Below are 15,893 nucleotides of genomic sequence, written 5' to 3'. Positions count from 1 at the left end.
GTTTTAACAAGCACAAAAAAAATACCCTGCTCAGGAGGGCAGACCTCCTGCACAATGCTGTATGAGTTCTTCTCTGAAGGACTCTGGAGGGTTGAGGAAAGAGGGAAAATGCCATGCCTCTAAGGGAAAAGGGTCACTATCATTATTTCCTTAAGGAAAAGCATTTTCACTCCTTTTCAAAAAAATAAAAAAATCACACACACGAGCTGGAGGCAGTCACCCAGCATGGAAAATGAGTTCAAATCCTAGAAAGTTATTAAATTGAACAGAAAATAGTCTTATAATGGGAAATGCTAGACAACCCTAGTAAAAAGTAAAGCTTCCAGTCCCACCTGTAATTGCCACCGCTGCACTCTTAATAGGTTATCCACAATTATACACAGATGGTGAGAAATGGCACAATCTTCGCTGATGTCTGCAATTATATGTTCTGGTTAACAAAATGCTCAGGAAAATTAAGGGCACTCCTGGAGATTTCTCCTTTTGCTCTTAAAGATCACCTCACACATCAGAAGATGAGACTTAGCAGCCATAACAAATAGTCTAGAGAGAAGCTCTCATAGCAGATGATAATTTCTATTTTAACCTTTTATATTATCTATTCTTCTAGTGTATTCTGAAAGATGACATTCATTTTTTAAGGTGTATATCGTATAAGGCTCTTTTACTGCAAGTGACAAATAAATCAACAAACACAGTTTTGGAAAAAAAAAAAAATAAAAGGAAAAGCAAAATTATCTTATTCACAACCAGGGCATGATGAGAGATTATTTTCAGATGTAAGTTTGGTACATATAGAATTTTATTTCTGAAAAACAAATTTGATAAGACACTTTAGAAAAGCCCTTTTGGGCTTTTAAAAGAGATTGCATTGTGCTCAGAATACTTCAAAGGGGGTGTTTGAGTTGAAATCCATATTTCACCAGAGCTGATGTTCAAGTATTAAGTTGAGAAGTGTCTCAACTTTTCACAGGAAAACCTTATTTAAATCCCAATAAAAAGTTTGCACACACAAAAAAGTCTTTTGTAATTGTTCTAAAATGTTCCTTCTTCTAATATCAAAGAAGGAAATTCATATATAAAGTGATTTGTTGGAGTTCTTTATTACTTCTAAATTGTTTTTTTTTTCTGTTTAAGCATGAAAACTTTCATTTCCTCCTTAGACATTTAAAGGTGGTTTAATTTCTTGAAGACCATTTTGCAAATATTTTTCATCTAAAGAAAGAATTACATATAGCAGTTTCTTGATATCAAAACTAGATAAATGCTTGTAATCACCAGCACGACTGCATTGTAAGTGGCAACTAATACAGGAGGCCATTTAAGGTTAGAGCTCTGAAACTTTGAAAGAGCCACAATACTAAACATAGAAGGCATGAGGTACCTGTTCAAAGTATTGTGAAAGAGCTGACGTTTAACTACTATTAACAATTTCTAAACTTACATTTATGCTTCATTTCTATTTAAAACTCTATGTAAGAGTATGGAACATTTGAGATTGGTGCTCTCTTAAACCCTGTTGAAACTTTACAAAGCAAAACAGTAGAAAAGCATTAAATCCTCATGTTAGCAATGTTCTGATAACATCCTGTCATACGATGAAGTCCCTGTAATTACAGTGAACTTTGTTGCACACCTACTCACAGATCAACGACTCATGAGAAGAGACAGCTAACAAGGCAAACACAAAGACACTCGAGGAAGGAAAGATCACAGGAGCACATTTTGAATACTGTTAAAGCTTATCGAGGGTGTGGCTGCCTTCTTTGTTAAATGTCTAGAAGGAAAACAATATAGAAGTTCTCTAGATGGAGGAAGACAGTAGATTATTTGTACAGCCTTCATCTTTTCCCCAATTTTTCTGGTCGTGTGTGAGAAACCCACTCATCACCTCCCTCAAAAAGGGAGCAAAAAGCCTTAAGCCTGAGCCGAGAAGCAGCAGCTACTGAATTCAGCACCACCAGGAAAATGAAGTTAACTTGAGCAGAGGCAAGTCATTATACTCATTCTGAAAAAAAAAATATATGCACATAATCACAGATTAAAGCACTACATTTTCAGTTTAAAATAAATCTTTGAATTTGTCTATCACATTGGTTTATTCTCATTTCCAGGAAAATGTAGTTTATGCTTTTTAGCAGAAGCTGTTAAGATCCTTAGTATTAGTTCATTTATTAGTCTTAACGCTGCTGTTAGGATGGAATAACTTCTCTGGACTAAGCAATTGAGCCCCTCTTAGGTTTCATACAACTCAGATCAGTCCCTCACATTGTGCTAACTCCCATATATACATCACAGGATACCTTTAATCTCAAAATTGTTTTGTTCACTTAGAAATAGCTTAGTTAAGTGGGATAAGAGAACAATGTTCACAATTTCAGCCAGGCACACTTCAGCCCTTTTGGTTGCAAATTTGTACCAAAACACTGGCACCTTTTAAATCCATGTACTAACTGCTACTGGGTTTGGTTTTATTGTTTTTACTTTCATTGTAATACTTTTTTTTTTTTTCTCTCCTCAGAACACAGCAAGACACCCAGGCAACTGGTGTCTTATTCCTCAAGAGAGATTATAGAAACAAAGTTTGGCTCGAATGTTCTTGTTTCTACAGGCAATACTGTATTATTTTTAATACAGCATTCAATAGATTGTAAATACCTCTTTGCAATCTTCACACCTCACAACCCAAACATTACTGCAATAATTACATCATTTAAAGAGCAGGAGAATCAAGTCTGAAGAGCAGTCACAAACATCACGTAAAACAGGAGATGTGCCACCAGAGTTAATAACGTGGCTGAGAGCAAAGCAGCCGTAGGGTTGCAGTCCTCAGTGTATGACTTGCACAAAGAAAAAGGGCTATCAGGCTCTTAGCCTGACAGCATCTGCTGAACCAGAAGTCCCAGTCAGAGCCATGATAGCAGCAAATCTGGATATGTTGAAGTTATTTATTTTTTTCCCCCCAGGTTACAACAATTAGAAAACTAGACACCTCCTCTCAGACCAGGAGCTCTATAGTCATATATTCCGAGACTTGATCTTTAATTCTCATTGATGACTTACACCAATCTGTTCGTAGTAGCTAAAAACCTCCTCCTGACAAAAACTTTCCCATATCTAAGGGGAAAGAGTTGGTTTTATCTAGCTTAATGTTTCATTACACACCCTCTGGAACTTTTCTGATCCAAAATGCAATGCCTTCTAGGCAACCCCAAGCATGCACATACTAAATAGCCCTGTCAACCTCAAACAGCGGTCAGTCTGAGTTATAAGGAAAAACATTGCACTGAAACGTAAAGGCTCAGGCTGGAAGGCTGCAGCAGGGTAATCAAGAGGGTAAGTGCACAAAGGTGAGGAGAATGCTCAGGCTAATTAGTGAGTGAGAGACCTGAATAGGCAGAAAGAAATAAAGGAGCACATTCTCCCCTCTCCTGGGAGACATGCAGACATTTGTGCCAGTAATCAGCACAACACCAGCCATCCTTGTACCAAATTTCTTCAGATTACTATGCAGAATGAGGGGGCAAAGCAGATTCAGACCCAAGCCTCAAGAACAGGTTTCTGTGGAGATCACATTTGGTATGCTATGTCAGCAGTGGCTAACCAGGAACATTCGCTCACCACAGATCAATTTTTACCTGTGCAAAGGTAGAGTAAGTTGGTTTTACTACAGAAGGAAGATGAAAACATTAAAAGTAGGGGAGATCAACACTATTTATCCAAACACGGGTCAATTTTCTTTCCTTAGTATGTGCTAAAGCTAAGAAGCTTCACCTTCCTTGTGTTTTCACTTTGGGATTTTCACACCTTAGATATTAAAACTTTAAAAAAAATAATAGAAATCCTCTTTTTTAGCAATGAAGAAGGCTCTTTGCAACTACTTTACATGGATTTATATAGGACAGCACAAGGTGAAGAAAATAAGAATTGTAGAAAACGTGCTGTCTGCATTGTGACCTAATTCTCTAAATTCCTAATTTTGAAGGGACTACACCGCTTAAACTCTCAGAGGCACAAATATCAAACTTCAGAAAACAAACCTCATCAAACATTAAACGCTTCAGACTGCATGAGATTAAGAACTGGGATTTTGGTATAAATCCTTCTTATGTTCAGGATCACTAATGCCACTAGAGGGTTTGCTCTTAGAATTAACAAAGGTAAAATTACTAGGCAAATACAGTGCAGAAAAAGCATTTCTTAATTATTATTACTTAGGAAGAACAGGTTCTGAAGAGCTGTGTTCTTTCTTGCTTGCCAGCTCAAAGGAACAAATTGGTTTGAGAAGCAGGAAAAAAAAAAATCAGCTGACACTATTCTTCTCACACACCTCAGCAATGCTGAGACATTTTGTACCTACACAAAAATATATATTTTTTTCATCAAGAGTGCAGCTAACCCAGCCATCGAGATCAAAACATGGCAAAGAAAGAACAAAGTCTATATAAGAAGAAGCAAAGAATGGCAGCTCCCCCGAACACCTGCTGAACTGAAAAAAACTTCTCTCCGAGCTGGTGGGCACTAGGGCAGGTGGAAAATGGGGCATGGCAAAACCATACATATAACAGAAGTTTTTTCTCTCTTTTTCCAGATTTTGTTTTAAATGTAGATTACACCCTTGCATGGCCAGGAATCTCTCCAGTGAAGTCCCTGTTACTAACCTGGGTTTCAAACTAAGGGGTTGGGGCCCCATCTCATTTGTGTTTTATTTACACCCCTTTCCTGTAGCCTATTCTCCCAAGGTTAACTCCTTATTGTTGGCTTCATGAAGGAAACCTCCTTGAACAGCATCATTCTCTCCCAGAAGTCAAACTGAATGAAAGCAGAGCAATGGCTGCTCTAGCATCAAGTGAGAAGACTCCTCTCCAAGGACAAACATTTCCTTTTATTTACTACACTTCCTGCTATGTCCTGTACTGCAGAAGCAAATCAGCATATTCAGGTCACTACATGACAGTGACCCCATGAAAGACGAAGACTAACTTCAGTGAAAGTGTACCCTGAACAAAGAAAGTAATTCAGATAGAGAAAGGTGACGATACCATCCAAAACCCACTGAAGTTGCCTGAGCCCTCCAGGCCTCCAGCTCTAACTCACTGCAGGGAAACACGAGCACCTCCATCCTGGGGAATTATTTGAAGTTACGTGACAGCGAGCCCTCCAAGGCAAGCAGCTTACAGCCACCCCCAACACACTCGCTAGGGGACCAACACAGAGCCAGATAGGTGAGGGGAGGCCCAAAGGGTTTCATAAGCACAGAAATCTCTGACAGCTGAGGAATAAAGTTGAACCAATGCTATTCCAGAGCATCTTCTTTTATTTCTGGCAGCTTCAGCCGTCACATAAGATTTCAAATGACGCTGCTCATGCTATGTGATACAGGGTTGCGAGCGTGACCTTGAGCATGCAGTATTTCTTTCACACACTGTTGACTACATCAAACAAACCACCCAGCTCTCCTCCTCCCCCAGCTCAGCCACTGCCAGAGTATTCAGACCTGCTCAGGATACTAACAGATCTCCCACCACAGCGGAAGGTGAATCCTATTTGGGTGTATGACAGAAAAGCACTTATAAATTGCTGAACTTTAGCTTTAAATTCTAGCTGTAGTCTGGAGAAATAAAAATAATAAATCTTTAAAAAAAAAAAAAATCTTATCAAATACAAATGAGTCTTTCTAGTGATTATAAATATAATCGGTGAATCGTGAAAACCATAAATACTTCCCACAGTTCTGGGACTAGCAAAATAAACCGCAAGAGCAAAATTCCTGTGGGTTATGATGTCAATGTTACCATGAAATGTATTGATGGCCCAGCTCACTGTGTTCCCATATTTATGTTTATGTAACAGATGAATCCAATGACAAATTTTAATAGAAAAACATAAACATAACTTGGAAATCAAGGTTTATCTCCTGGCACTTATAAATGCATACTTCACTTTCCACGTTATCCAGAAAGAATTGGCAGTACACCAATATGAGACGTATTGACACAACGTCTTGCTGATAGCGCATGAAAGCCCTTAATAGTTAGCCCTGAAGTACTTGAGTAACAGGATCCCTAGACCAACGTGACTGCAACTGCCATTTATTTTCTTCTCTGTCCTAAATTTCCCTCTGAATTGTCTGTTTGCTGCACCAGAATAGCACCTTCTTATCCTGCTTTGGCTCTTTTCAAGTGCTCGTAGTTCCCCAGACTGTTTTGCCTGTTTTCCTTTCTGTGGTGATGGCTGTTGGAGTGCTTGATGTTCTAGACCGCTGAGTCCAGTTTTATTTCTATTATGTTTGCAGCATCCCAGATCTGCCAGCTATAGGCACTTTAAAAACACATTATCAGGAAACAGGAGAGCTGCACTGACTTTAGTTAGGCATTAATTTAGGCAGAGTCCCTATTCATCATGCAGTAAGAGTATTTAGGGACAAAAAATAAAAATCAGAGGATTGGTTCTTAGCAGTGGAGGCTATCACCTTGAGCTCACAGAGCACCTTAAAGCCTCTGCCTTCAGTTATGTTTAGTCTCAGACTTTTCCTATCTTCTCTTTTGACAAACATGCTCCCACCACTTCCAGGAGGACAATTTTATTTTTAACATAATTTTTATGTTTACAGCTCCCTCCTCTCTTCCTTCCCCACTCCCTCTGCAAGCAATTCCTCCCTTTCTAAACCAAAAGTTTTAAAAGAAATGCACCAGGACAACCAGATACTGCTTTCACATGGTGCGTAGAGGGTCCAAAAGCCTGGCTGGCAGCAGAGTACAGAGCGAGTACAAATCCTGCCATGGACTGATGTTATTTTTGTGTTTACTGCTCAGCCACAGATACTCAAGCCTCAACCTTTCATTATTTAGCTGCCACTGACACACTTTTTAGAGTCCAGCCTATTCCCTCTACTGGACTACCCTGTAAATAACAGCTGAAATGAAACCACCTACCGTGCCTGTGGTGAAAACAAATGTGAAGGAAGAGGATCAATCCATACCATAACATTAAAAACGAAGACTGCTGAAAGGCAACAAGGAAGTGGTTTGACACAGTGGCCTGGATAGCCCATACCCACAAGGTTTTGCTGCCACACAAGCACTGATGAAGCACGCTAGTTGGCACAGAGTTTGTACTACATGGGGAGGTTGTTGACAGTAGAGCCTCACCATGCCCTAAAGGTCATTTTTGTCCATCAGAGATCCCTTGTGCAGTGCTGTAGCAGCTGGTACAGAAGTCAGAAATGTTTTTTTTGCAGATCCCTCCTCAGCACCACCTGGCAAAATCACTTTGTCACAGGGCCCAATTGTCCCCTGGAACAGGGCCAGGGCACCACTAACAATGGGCACTGCAGGGGTTTAGCACCATGCTCTCTAACCCTTTCCTCAGCTGGCTTTAAAACCACAATAGCTGAAAGACTATTCTTGAACTACACAATAGCACCTACAGGAAGCACAACACCGCCAAGGCTACAAGAGGGGAGATTTCTTTTTAAAAACCACAGTCACCACCTACAAGAGCTGCCTCCTTCAGCTGAGACTGCTTGTATCAGACGTATCACGAGAAATAGCCTGTTTCAGCCGCAATCAGAAAAATTAATTACAGCAGAAATACCATATTTGCAATTATCGTTTAGGAGCTACAATTGCTTCTTCAGCTTCAATAGGTAAAAATTACAGATGCCAGAAAACATAAATAATTCTATTACCCCTTTGATGAAGGCAAACATGCCTTGACATCTATTTCAGCTGTTATCATTTGTTACTATTTTGCAGATCTTTAGTATACTGTTTATCAAAAGGAATTGCTTCAAATTATTTATGTTTTAGGAGCTGCTCTATCATAATTATTTTTGCACAGTTGAACCCCAGTAAACTTCTGTCCAGCTTTCTTGTTTCCCTTTCATTACCATAGCTGATCTTACATACTAATTAAAAACAGGCTATGCTAATTAGATCGCACTGTTTTCTTAATGAGATAAAAAGTCTTTTTTTTTTCCCCCCAAGTTGGTTGCTCATTACTCACTACATAAGAGAGACTGCAAAGTTACATGACCTTCAACACCATCAGGTCTGCCTTCTGCAGTAGAAAAAAAAAAGCCTGTCTTTTCCCCCTTCCATTCCATGTACTATAAATATCAAATCCAGTTCCATAACAAGTTGCTGGTAACTGACAACTTGCTTTTTCTGTTTTGTGCTTCTATTTCTGCACAAGCACAGCTCCAGGCTCCACTGCAATAAAGAGGAGCAAAGATTCTGTTTTCCTCCCTCTGTTTTGTAACCTCAAAGCAGTTCATCCCTGATTTGCAATTCTGTCCTCACCTTTCCTCTTAGTTTATAATTTCATCCAAGTGTAGTTGATCTCAGCATTAGAGGAAATAAGGATACTGAAATGGAGGACAGGCTCTTTACAGAGGAGAATTTCCAAATACTAGTAAAGCAACTGAAGTTTTGATTTTCTTGGTTACATAACATGAAGAACAAGTATGTTAACTAATCCAAAACATCTACTTGTTTTCAAATTCTGTAAGGCTAACACACTTATCAGCTGTGGGACTCCCATGCCCTTACAAAATTGCCCCCTACTACATACTGAAGATGTTGCTTCCATGTTTTTCATGGAGTTGCATGATTGGGATAGCTGCTTTCTATGGAGCAACCTCAGTTCTCAGGCAACATGATATGGCCAGAACCAGATTCATCTTCAAGTCACAGGCCAAGGTCTACATGTGCATCCAGATTTCTCCCTGTTACACTGTTGTGGTTTTTTGTTTGTTTGTTTGTTTTTAAACAAATTCTAAACATCTGATTCTACTATATTTATTTTGACTTGATTTGCATAGCTTGACACATTTTGTGAACATCTCCAGGGTCAACCATGTTGAATAAAATGAAATACATGCATTTCTTATTTCTTATGTAGCAGTAAACCCAGTTATTCATACCAAAAAGACATGTTCATGTGGCAATTGGAAGTGAGGGATTACAAGGTTTTTATAGTACCATAACTGCAAATTGGACTTTTTTTTTTTTTACTGTATAGCAGCTGGTCCAGCTGTTCATTTAACAGTGACATGATCACAGAAGCCACTAACTAGGAATCTGTGTCCTTCACTACAAGACCCAATATAGTTCTCCAATGTTCTTTTTCAATTTACTCACAGTTCTTTTTTTTCCTCTCAGACCCTAATGTGCCTCCAAATTTCTCTAATGTTCCTTTTGACCTTCACACGGTGATTCTCACTGAGACTTCCACTGTGCCACAGAAAATTCCTGAAGTTTTAATGCCAGTAATAAGTACAGCTGTAAACAAAAGATGGTCCTAAATTACAACATTGGGTCTGAATACCAAATCCAATTGTGTCTGAATTTTGCAAGTAGTTCTTCACTTGAGCAAATTCCCATTCTACATGTTGTTAAATCTTCTTAAGTTCTCACCATCTGACTGCTGAAGCTGACGTACAACCAGAAGTAGTGAAATTATATAAAAAAAAGTTACCTCTGGGATGCCGGTCAGATTCTGGAGGAGGTCTGGTCAGCAACACACTTCTCTGCACCAAAGCATCCTTCCACCACCCAGGAAAAGGAGATGATTTGTCTCCGGAGGTAGCATTCCTAAAATACACGTGAAGGAGAAGTTGCAGATAGCTGAGACATATAAAATATCTTAACACTTTTCACAGAAATTTAGCCTCCTCAGCCCCCGTGGCTCCAATTGTCTTCATGCCACTTCACTGAACTAGATCATTATTAACGCCTTGGCCTGAGCACCTAGTTCATCTTGCAAGACTTGTCAGGTCATTTCCTAGCCTGCAAAGGGGAGCTGTATGCATACAGGTAGTCTTTGGTGAAATCTCCTTTGTCTGCAAAGATCATCGGCACTGTCTGGTGCTGAGGATGTCAAAGACAAAGCTCTGAGGTGAATGAGACTGAGACCTGTCAACGTAGCTGGTGAGCTATCACCTCCCCACCCTGTTTCACCTCCTTCATCAACGTCCTTCCTCAGCATCTGAGGAGCCCCTCATCGCCCAGCCTGTTACCAGGGGAGGGCTCGCTGCTCCCTCCAGCTTTCACTGTGCAAAGGGACACTGAATTGCAACCCTCTGTTCTCCTGAAATGGAGGAGTTCAGGACACCCATCCCCTTCAGCAAAACCTACTGCTGCCTGTCAGTCACTGACTGGCTCGATGGCAGCCATTAACTCCTCTCCAAATAGCTTTATTATTTTATTCATGCAGTGGTGCTGCTGTGAAGCAGCTGATGTATTTCGTCCTGGAGGAGCTTGTTTTTCAGTGGTGTACAGCTTGTAAAAATTGCTTTGTGAAGCGCTGTGTTTTTCTCCTGGGTGAAAAGTGCTGTACGAATAAAGATCATTGCCATCTTATGAAATTCTCAGTGTGGCAAATGTTTTGCCATGGGTTGTCCTTTAGGAACGGTTTGGGCAGCCAACACCGAGCGTAACCCAGGCTACTGAAGCAGGGGAAGGCCTTGCACTACCTCTGCTTGTTTCATTCTGTCATTTAAAGCTGCATTCAATCAGTATTATTTCCAGGATTTACTAAGCTTTTGCTGCCTCAAGAGAGCTTAGGACTCAGAAAAAAACTTAGCAACTTAAAAGAAAATATCCACTGCATTATGTAAAGCTATTCTTAGCACACACACATAATTTCTAAGAAGCATAAGTCACAGTAAGTGTTTTACAGTATTTAATAATAAAAATGGTAATCCAATAGGAAGTTTCTACTCTGCCAGTCCAAAGTAGTTAAGTGTACCATAAAATTTTAGTACAGACACTCTTCCTTTCATGAACTCCTCCTTCTTTGTGTGCTGTATGTGCAGATAGCTACCTATCCTGCCTGTCAGGAGAGACTGAGAGGTGAGCAGTCACCAGGCTGAGCAGACAGCTCACCTGTTGTCACGCTGGAAACCTAAAGCTTTTGGCATCATTTCATATGTAAGGGCTATCAGTACCAGCCTCTCACGGCTGACAAATGCCTTCCCTTTGTCCCCTTGGATATTTTTTATCTTTAGGGCAAACTCATTTGCTGTCACGAAGTTCACATAGCCGGTGGCAAATTGCACCGTGTGCCTGGTCTGCGGAAGGCAAGGCATCATGCTTAGCGGGCCAATTACATGAGATGAATGGGGCTCGGGTGCCGAGACCAGAACCGAAGATAGAGAGGCCACCTGATAAAACAAACCATTAGGATGAACCATATTTTAAACGCCCCCACCTCCCCACACACACCTTTTTAACTTCTCCCTGCGATTGCAATTTTTTTTTTTTTTTTTGGAAGCTGGGAATAGACCGGGTTGTGGCCCTGGGCTGCCACAGTAGTTGTATATTATGGGGAGTATGCTTAGAGTGACAGTTATAAACACAGTCTCCAGAAAAACACTTCATTTACAAAACAGATTTGACAGCTTGGTTTGTTTGCAATGCAGAGCACTCCTCCCAAACCCCCACATGGTCCTGTGAGCCTTGATTACTTCTTTGATGCCAGCTCTTCCATAGAGACCTCTGAAATGGAAGTGATGAATGAGGTCCTGTCAGGCTCCATTCCCTGGGTGGCCTTGAATCCATCCAGTTATCTGTTACACTGCCAGCCCTGACAGTGATGAACACAATGCAGGCAGCTGACAACACCCCTATTCATTACAAAAAGGGAAAAAATGGAAAAAAAGAGAGAGATGGAAAGTCATAGGTTTGCCACCCTTCAATGCTTCACTCATCTGCACTACCTTTAGAGGACCTGCTTGGGGAGGAGATGATGAAGTCTGTTTATACAATTACGTGAAACAGGAGATCCAACATCCCTGAGCTCCAGTAAAGCTGAGCATCAAACTGCCCAGATGCTGGCATTTCGGCATTTTTTTTTTTTTTTTTAATTAAGTTGTCTGTGGCTCACATTTATTGCAGACACATGTTCTGATGGGTCTGTCACAGGCACAATGGCCACAGAGCAGCCCGATGACACTTCTCTTTTTGTGCATCACCGGCACAGTGTCTCTGCTAAGCAAAGTCCTCACAAAAGGATGAAAGCTGGGAAGAACCGCTAGCCAGGTTTGCTGCAATTATGGCAGATTACAGAGCAGTTTTGTTTCCTCCATAATCCTAGCTGAGCAGCAAAGTTCGTTGCATGGGAATTGTTTCTCTGTGTGCTCTCTTTCGTTTCATCTTCAGCAGGTTACCTGAACTAGCCAGTGCCTGCTTGTTGACTTGTGTCATCAGGACTAACCCATATGAGCTCACCACCAAGTTTCTTCCTTAACAAAGACTGGCAGAGTGATGTATATTGAGAGCCATCACGCTCTTCTAAAGTTACAGACAAAAGAAGAGAAAAAAACAAAACATTCAGACCTACAACACAGAGCTTGTCATCTTTCACCCAGACAGACATTGCCTAGCCTCACTCTTTCCTTGCAAACTCCTGGAATTAAGAGTCAGTCACACATGCCTGAGTTCATACCTTAACACACAAACCACACTACTTGTATTCCAGATAGACAGAAATCTGTAAGGCAGACTGAAAAGGAAAAAAGAAAAAAATTTCTAAACCATCATGACAGAAAACTAAGGTTTTTTGCTTTTAAACTCAAAGTCTTTTTCCATGGCATGTCTCAGTTTTCCACCAATAAAACAGAGAAGACACAAAATATACAAGCACCCCCTCCATACACTACTTCAATGTTTTATTTAAATAAAGAACCACCTGGTTATTTCCTGCCCTTATTCCCCAATTACAGCTCAGATTCTCCAAGCTGTCTCACATACCATACCACAGAAGGCTCACATTACACTGGAAAAGGACACATTGCAAAACAATTCCCAAACAAAGATCATTTCAAACATATGTTTCAGAGTTTGCTTTTTCTCAGAAGTCACAATTCTCATAGGAAGTTTAAATGAAATGATTTTGTTTATTTCGACTTTCCCAGATGAGAGCACTCTCATAACGAGCGTTGGATTTATCCAACTGATACTAACCATTTAAAAGACATTTACTTTTCATCAACTGTTTGAGCTCTGTCTGCAGTCACTGGAAGAAGCTGTTCCAAAAGCGCATTGCATCTTAGAAACCTCTCTTTAGATGGACCAAGCCCTTCAGGTGCTTCTCTCTCTTCATTTACTACTGAGGGAGTGACAACACCTGGCTTAGCCTAGACACCTAACTTAGGTTAATAGTAAGTAAGATGCCAGAGTAACAGACTGCAGAGACCTTTCCTTTGTTTTCTCTTTTCTATGCTAAAAGAAATGATGCTTTATCTCAGGGAATGATGGCTCCATCATTCACAAAACACATTACGATTCTTGAAATTCTATTTAAAAACAGAACATTTCTTACACAGAAAGCAACCACTCTGCTTCTCTTGTTGTTTTAAGACAGGCCTTCAGGCAAACGGAGTGGAAGAAATACAAAACAAAAAGTACAGTTGACAAGGCAGTACTGCAGAAGGAATGCAGAAAGACCCAGTGACAAGATAATCTGCACAGGTTGTAACATCTTTAATTATTTTGCCTATTAATACGCTAACATATACTTTTTCTCTCATGATCTCACAAATAGCAAACCAACCCACAGAAAGCACAGCCTGTAAATTTGTGGTTACTCATGTACATCTTAATACCACCCTCTGCTAAGCTTCCATAACCCATTTTGTAAAACCTGGTGACAATGGTAAAACCTAATCTAATACAAAACTGAAGTTTTATTCAAATAGATGGTTATGGGAGGAAAAAAAAAAAAAAAAAAGTGGAAGGCCCTTGATGAATGGCTGCATCTTGGCAGCCCTCTCTTTCATAAATCCTGGGGACTTGCAAGTTCAACCCTACCTGCTGACTCAGCTGTTGCAACACCCCATAAGGAAGGGCAGTTTTCCTTTCCAGTAGGCAACTCCCAGGCTTTACAAGCCTGCAGCAGATATGTGCTATAAATTGCGTGATCTACTGCACCCTCAGCAAGGATGCCATTTTCTGCACAGGTTTAAAATCCTCTTTCATCATTTAAAACGGGAGCACCACAGACAAGGGAGAAAGCAGAAATCCGTAAGATCTGTGCTGCCACAAACACACTACAGAGGATGTTCACCACTGGATTAACCTCTGGTAGACACTGCTCCACTGGGCACACTGAGTAAGCCCTTTTTACGGCAGTAGTAAATCTGATGCTCAGGAGCATAAACCAAAAAGAAAGCCCAACCCTTATCTCAGGTTGGAAGATGCAGGAGAAGTGGCTTTGCCTGCTGATGAGATACTGTACAAGGTCCGCACTATAGTTTAGAGAGCCAAATGAATCCCAAGCAAATCTGTTCTCTCAGCCTTACAAATACAATCAATCAATATTCATCTATACCAGCAGAATGCTTTCCAGGAGAAAGAGAACACTGTAAGAAAAGTTGTCTTTAAAACAAATAAATCATTAACTACTGAAGCCAGCATACTGCACACAGTTACTGAACTTGCCCAGGCAGCGAAAAGCAATAAGCAAACAGCATAAATGCAAGAAAACAAGGGAAATAACAGACTAATGTAATCTGCTTTAATGCCAGAACCATAAATACATGCTAGATGCCAGTGATCTCAAAAATCCTATCCAGTTCTGACCTTGGACATCCTGAAAAACAGGTATGGTTCTTTAGAAGCCTCCCTATGGAGCCAAACACACCTCAAAAGCTCTTCTGCCCAAATCCTAAACAAAAACGTACCATTTAGCAGATGGTGATGGTTGTACAGATGGAGAGAGAGAGCTGCAACTGCATCATCAGGAGACATGAAAGCCCGCGCCTCACAGACCAGTGGCACAGAATCACAAGAGGAAGATGTAAAAGTCTTTATCCTGCCCACCTTCCCCCATAAAGCCACCTGAGCTGGTGTGGTAGGAGACCTGGTCCTGCACTACAAGCTGGTACCAGCAGATAAACACAGAAAGCAGGACTGGACAGGGCCCCCTTCCCAGTGCTCTGGGGGCCCCCCAAGCACTCCCTTCCCCAGGGCACTGGGAATTGCTCCTGTAGCACTCCTGATAGCATTAATCAGTAATAGGCATTTACTGATCTCCCACAGTTTATCACCCAAAATAATCTGCGAAATGTGGCAGGGAAATGTATTTATTTTCTATTCCAATATAAGCACAGCATATGGCACTGCCATTCAAGAGTTCCCAGAAATGCCTGCAGTTATCTTTTTCAGCTTATTTTTGAGCAAGAAATCACACGTGTCTAATTGCTTGTGCCTGGGATTGGGCAAATAAAAATATACGCTACCTTTAATCCTAAATGATCTTTTCGTATGACAGCCTAGAGCGCTGCATTTAGCTAAAGCTACAAAAACGTAACGTATGGCATAGTGTGCATGTATGAAAATAAACTGACCTTTTTTGTGGTTAACTTAAATGAATGGAGAATTAAGACTTTTGTATGTGTCCTTCCGATTGATCCTAAATACAGGAAATGCACGCTGCCAACGCCTTGAGGGGGACAAGAAGGCACACAAAACAAACCTCAGTGCCTTTTCTCCTTTCTTCCACTTGAGCTGAGCAAACCTGCGGCAGGCTCGCTGCCTTCACACTGCTGGGTTTCTGCGAGTCACAGAACTGCAAGGGAACACTGAGGCACTGGCTGCAGGCTCCTGCCCCAAGGGCAATTGCACTACACCCATGTTATTCCCTACAAATATTTCTCAAACCTCATCCTGGAAGCCTCCAGAAAGGCAGGGGCCACAATGTTATTTCCCAGTGCTCTGACCATCATCATCTTCACGAAGTTTTCCCTAATATTTTATCCAGATTTCCTCCATTACAATTTATACACATTTTTTCCTGCTCATTTTGATGCCAGATCCATTGTAAGCTTAAGCTCTCTTACAATGAAACAGTGGCAAACTAAACCTTTCTACCTGGGTATTTTTTGTACC

At 40.7% G+C, this 15,893-nt stretch overlaps 1 long non-coding RNA gene across 6 annotated transcripts in view; it reads right to left on the bottom strand.

Moving 5' to 3' along the window:
• The window catches only part of LOC106019390 (uncharacterized), a 140,304-nt gene that overhangs the window by 117,311 nt on the left and 7,100 nt on the right, over window positions 1-15,893 (bottom strand). For all 6 annotated transcript variants that reach the window (XR_005265788.2, XR_011809089.1, XR_011809088.1 and 3 more), the window contains one exon: window positions 9,481-9,596. This is a non-coding gene — a long non-coding RNA (uncharacterized lncRNA). The remainder of the gene's footprint in view (window positions 1-9,480; window positions 9,597-15,893) is intronic.

Source organism: Anas platyrhynchos, chromosome 4 (genome assembly GCF_047663525.1).
Source record: "Anas platyrhynchos isolate ZD024472 breed Pekin duck chromosome 4, IASCAAS_PekinDuck_T2T, whole genome shotgun sequence".
NCBI classification, from domain to species: domain Eukaryota; kingdom Metazoa; phylum Chordata; class Aves; order Anseriformes; family Anatidae; genus Anas; species Anas platyrhynchos.
Note: the sequence above shows the minus strand (reverse complement) of the source record. Positions and strands in the feature narration are given on the sequence as shown.